Source organism: Macrotis lagotis, chromosome 1 (assembly GCF_037893015.1).
Source record: "Macrotis lagotis isolate mMagLag1 chromosome 1, bilby.v1.9.chrom.fasta, whole genome shotgun sequence".
Lineage (NCBI taxonomy): Eukaryota > Metazoa > Chordata > Mammalia > Peramelemorphia > Peramelidae > Macrotis > Macrotis lagotis.
This window is the reverse complement of record NC_133658.1, coordinates 155,762,000-155,767,068: the sequence shown is the minus strand read 5'-3', so window position 1 is coordinate 155,767,068 and position 5,069 is coordinate 155,762,000. Positions and strand designations below refer to the sequence as shown.

Sequence of the window (5,069 nt, the reverse complement as noted above, 5' to 3'; positions counted from 1 at the left end):
AACTAAAAGCAAGCCATGTCTACCAAATGCTACTGTATCCTTGCTCTATAATGAGCTAAATAAACACCAATGATACTGCAAGTATCATTTTTGTCCTAATATCAAACCTGAATTAAGAGGGTGTTTACACATCAGGCCTATTTCTGACATGTAATCCAGTAATTGGTTTCTGTTTGGTTGGTTGTTTTTTTTGGTAAATATTCATCCATTATAAATATTTTAAAATTTTCAGTAAATTTGATAAATTTTAAATAAATATTCACCCATTTCACTTTATCAATTTATTCTCCTATAACTGGAGAACTAGCTTCTAATAATTTCCTTTATTTCTTCATTCTTTGCTTTTAATCTTTTTTCATTTTTAATGTTGGTAATTTATTTTTCCTTTCAGTTTTAGAAATATTACTTTTCATTGTACAAGTTTATTACCTATCTATATTTGATATTCCAGATTCTTTCACTAAAAATAATTATTGTGAAATTGAATGGATATTTCTTAATGTGTGATGGTTTCCTTCTTGGCTGCTTTTGGGGTGATCTTATTGTCTTAAAGTTCAATAGTAAGGGGCGGCTAGGTGGCACAGTGGATAAAGCACCAGCCCTGAAGTCAGGAGTACCTGGGTTCAAATCCAGTCTCAGACACTTAATAATTACCTAGCTGTGTGGCCTTGGGCAAGCCGCTTAACCCTGTTTGCCTTGCAAAAACCTAAAAAACAAAAATAAAAAAAAGTTCAATAGTGATGTGTGGGGGGGGTGAGCGCGGGGAGATCCTGGGGCGGGGAGGGGGTGCGGGCCGGGGAGGGGAGGCCACAGGCACGAGCAGGTTCCCTCTCCTTCGCCCCACCCCCAACAGCCCCGACCAAGTGGAGGGCATGGAGGTGGGGGTGGGGTGGAGCCAGCTCCCCGGGACCCTGAGGAGCGGGCATCCTGGGCCCCGAGGGGTGGTGGGTCGGCCACCCTGCCTGACCAGCGCTCACCCCAGGGGCCGGTCACCCCATGAAGCCCCATCGCCTGGCACTCACCCACAGCCTGGTGCTGCACTATGGACTCTACAAGAAGATGATAGTCTTCAAGCCATACCAAGCCTCTCAGCATGATATGTGCCGCTTCCATTCAGAAGATTACATTGATTTCTTGCAGCGGGTCAGCCCCACCAACATGCAGGGCTTTACTAAGAGTCTCAATGCCTTCAATGTAAGGGGATGACTATCCTGTGTTCCCAGGCCTCTTTGAGTTCTGTTCCCATTACACAGGTGCTTCCCTACAGGGAGCTACACAATTGAATAATAAGATCTGTGATATTGCCATTAACTGGGCTGGAGGGCTGCACCATGCTAAGAAGTTTGAGGCCTCAGGTTTCTGCTATGTCAATGACATTGTGATTGGCATCCTGGAACTACTGAAGTATCATCCCCATGTGTTGTACATTGATATTGACATCCACCATGGAGATGGTGTACAGGAAGCCTTTTATCTTACTGATCGAGTCATGACTGTCTCTTTCCATAAATATGGCAATTACTTCTTCCCTGGCACAGGTGATATGTATGAAGTTGGAGCAGAAAGTGGACGATACTACTGTCTCAATGTGCCCCTGTGGGATGGCATCGATGACCAGAGTTACAAGCACCTCTTCCAGCCTGTCATCAACCAAGTGGTGGATTTTTACCAATCTACATGCATTGTGTTACAGTGTGGAGCTGATTCACTGGATTGAGATCGACTGGGCTGCTTCTGAGGTCATGGGGAGTGTGTCGAATATATCAAGAGCTTTAACATCCCATTGCTGGTACTGGGTGGTGGTGGCTACACTGTGCGAAATGTTGCCCGATGCTGGACATATGAGACATCACTATTGGTAGAAAAAGCTATCAGTGAGGAGCTACCATATAGTGAATATTTTGAGTACTTTGCCCCAGACTTCACATTGCATCCAGATGTCAGCACACGCATTGAAAACCAAAATTCACGCCAGCACCTTGACCAGATCTTGCAGACCATCTTTGAGAATCTGAAAATGTTGAATCATGCACCCAGTGTCCAGATTCATGATGTGCCGTCTGATCTGCTGACCTATGACCGAACTGATGAAGCTGATGCTGAAGAAAATTATACCAGGCCAGAGGCTTCCAACGAGTTCTATGATGGAGACCATGACAACGATAAGGAAAGTGATGTAGAGATTTGAAGCTTGGAGAGACTGTTCCACAGAGGGTGACCTCTCACTTCAGGACTGGGAAGGTGGCTAGAAGAGTGACCTTTGCTTGTGTGACTTTCTCCATCCCTGGGACTTTGCATCCACTTTGTGGGGAAAGGGTCCAAAGACTGCTACTGGTCCCAGAACCTAACCACCCTTGCTCCGGTCTCCTTCCTCTCAAGTCAGAGGTGGTAATTGATGGACAGGGTGATGGAAAACTGTTCTAGTTCTGACTTGGGGTTACAAAGTCAGCTCCCCTAGGCAAATCAGAGAGGTCACATTATCCCTGGGGGTCAGTCTCCTAATTTCCAGACCCCTGTCTCCTCTTGACAAAGGTATTTTCAGATGAGGAGTGGATGATATTGAAGGTACCTTTTTATTTCCAGCTATACTGTGCCCCATCTTACATACATTTTAATTTGAGATTAGAAAGGGACCAGGGGAGGGTTGCCAATTGTTTCCTACCTTGAGTCCCTTTTGTTTGGGAAAAGAAGAAGTAGAGAGGGGTTTGTGTTCCACCTTTTCATATTTTATGTTCATTTTACCATTGTTTTTAATCCAATAAATTGAGTCAGTATTTTTCTGATATACTGCTTTCTTCCTAAAAAAAAAAAATAGTGATGTGGGTCTGGGTCAGAATTATAAATAAGATTGGGTGACAAAGCCTTTCCTCAACCACATTGGGGATGTGGTTCCTTTCTATGGCAATCTGCTAGTCCACTTCTCTATGCTTTCCACACATGGCTATATGGCATAACCTCTTCCACTCTGTTAACAGGCCCTAGAACAATATCCATAGCTTTCCATTAGTATGTTGCCTTTTCCTTCAGTACTATCTTTGATCATGGCTTGATCATCCCAGCCTCCCTTCTATCTCTTTTTAGGATTAAAGTATTGTTAGGTCTTGTCACAGGGAAGATGGGGCACCCCTTTACTGACAACCACATAAGACTTCTTTGTGCTTTGATTCTTCCCACTCTGCTTGGAGAACTATACCTTTCAGTGGGGTCACCCAGGATCAGCCATGCTTTTTGGTATGACTATAGAGAAGAGATGTGTAAGTTTTCTCATTCTCCAGGCAAGTTTGCCCCCAGCCAGGCATCACTATGCTTCCAGAATCTCCCCTTCCTAAGGGGAACCAGATCCTGTTTCTGTGGCATATGAAAGGTTGCTTCCCACTGCCTTCAGTAACTAATAGTCCGGGTGTCAGAAATTCCCAGTGATGGTTCAGGTCTGAGTAAATTGAGTTTTGAAGGTTCCCCCCTCCCTCACTGGGCTCCTTTGAAGCCTTTGCATTTGCAATCTGTCAGTCATTTTCAATACTTATGGGAAATTTCCTTATATAATTTCCTGAAATAGACTTAGATTCTTTTTTTCTTTCAATTTTAGGAAACCTAATAATTCTTAAATTTTCCTTCCTATATTCCAAGTTGGTCATTTTTTTCAGTACTCTTCCAAAATTTTCCTACTTGAGCTATTTTCTGGGTTTGCTTTTCTGCTTCTAGTCCCTACCCCACCCCTACTCCCTGCAATTCAATTTAATTAAAGAATTCTTTTTTCCTTGGATTTCACTGATGTGTTTATAAACTCTTTGATCATCTGGTACCATTCTTTAGCAGCATTCCATTTTTTAAATTTCTATTGATTAAAAAAAATTCCCCATTCCTTCTATAATTCTCTTAATATGTTCATTGTCCATGGAATCTTGAGGAATTTATAAATATTCCTTTGATGCTATAGTTTTTGTTGTCTCAGTACATTTTTCTCCTGACATATTTGCATCTGTTTATTTTAGTCATATTTTTATTATGTTGGTGGTCTAAGTTTTGTTCATTCTATTTAGTAATTTTCAAATATTCTTATGTGTTTTAAAGGTTTTTTGTGTTTTTTTATGTGTTTTTTTGCTGCACATTTGGGAAATTTCTACTTTTCAGTAGAATATTTGATTTCATTTCATCATCTTACTAGAAGTGACTTCTAGATAGATAGGTAAATTTGCTAAACCCAGAGAAGGAACATTTTAGTACAATAAACTGAAGAAAAATATTATTAGAGACAAAGATAAAAGACTTTGATTATACAAAGTTTTTTTTCTATATTAAGATTTTTCCTTGTTTTTTTAACTAACAACTTCTTAAATTCTGCTTATAGATTATTTTCCCAGTGTCCTATGCTCTTTATTAACTTATTCCAGAGTTATCAAAACCAATTCTCTATTTTGCTTTGTTTTCCCCACTGTCTTTTTGCAAAGGGTGAGAATATTATTTTTTTTATAGCTGCTATTGTTATCTTTTTTGCTGGGAATATTAGACTCATAGTCATTATTCTTCCTTCATTGATTTGATGAGGTTAATGCATGTTAATGTTAAGGCACTCAGTGTATGTTTATGATGACACCCAAGCAAGCCTTTTTTGTTTTTTTGTTTTGTTTTGTTTTTAGGCAATGGGATTAAGTGGCTTGCCCAAGGCCACACAGCTAGGTAATTATTAAGTGTCTGAGGCCGGATTTGAGCTCAGGTACTCCTGACTCCAGGGTAGGTGCTCTAGATACTGCACCACCTAGCCACCCCTAAGCAAGCCTTCTTAATAAAACCTAGGACACTTGGTTGAGTTGATAGTACCTCCCTAAGTTTTGTCAGGAGTCTGTATTTGTTTTTTTTTCCAGTCTTCTGATTTCAGTGGCCTAGGATTCTCCTAGTCTGGAAATTCCCTCCACCAATACAAAACAGCAAATTATCTATAATTTATAGTGTTGTGGAGTTGAATAGAACCCTGATTTGTGATTTGTCACAATCTAGTATGGGATCTGAGGCAGGAGTTAATCAAGTTTTTCCTGGCTTTATGGCTGGACTGCTGCGTAATATACCACTAG

General features: G+C 40.7%; 1 pseudogene; it reads left to right on the top strand.

Annotated features, from left to right (window-relative positions):
* Positions 1-982: 982 nt before the first annotated feature.
* On the top strand, positions 983-2,484 carry LOC141514511 (histone deacetylase 3 pseudogene; annotated as a pseudogene).
* The last annotated feature ends 2,585 nt before the right edge of the window (positions 2,485-5,069 follow it).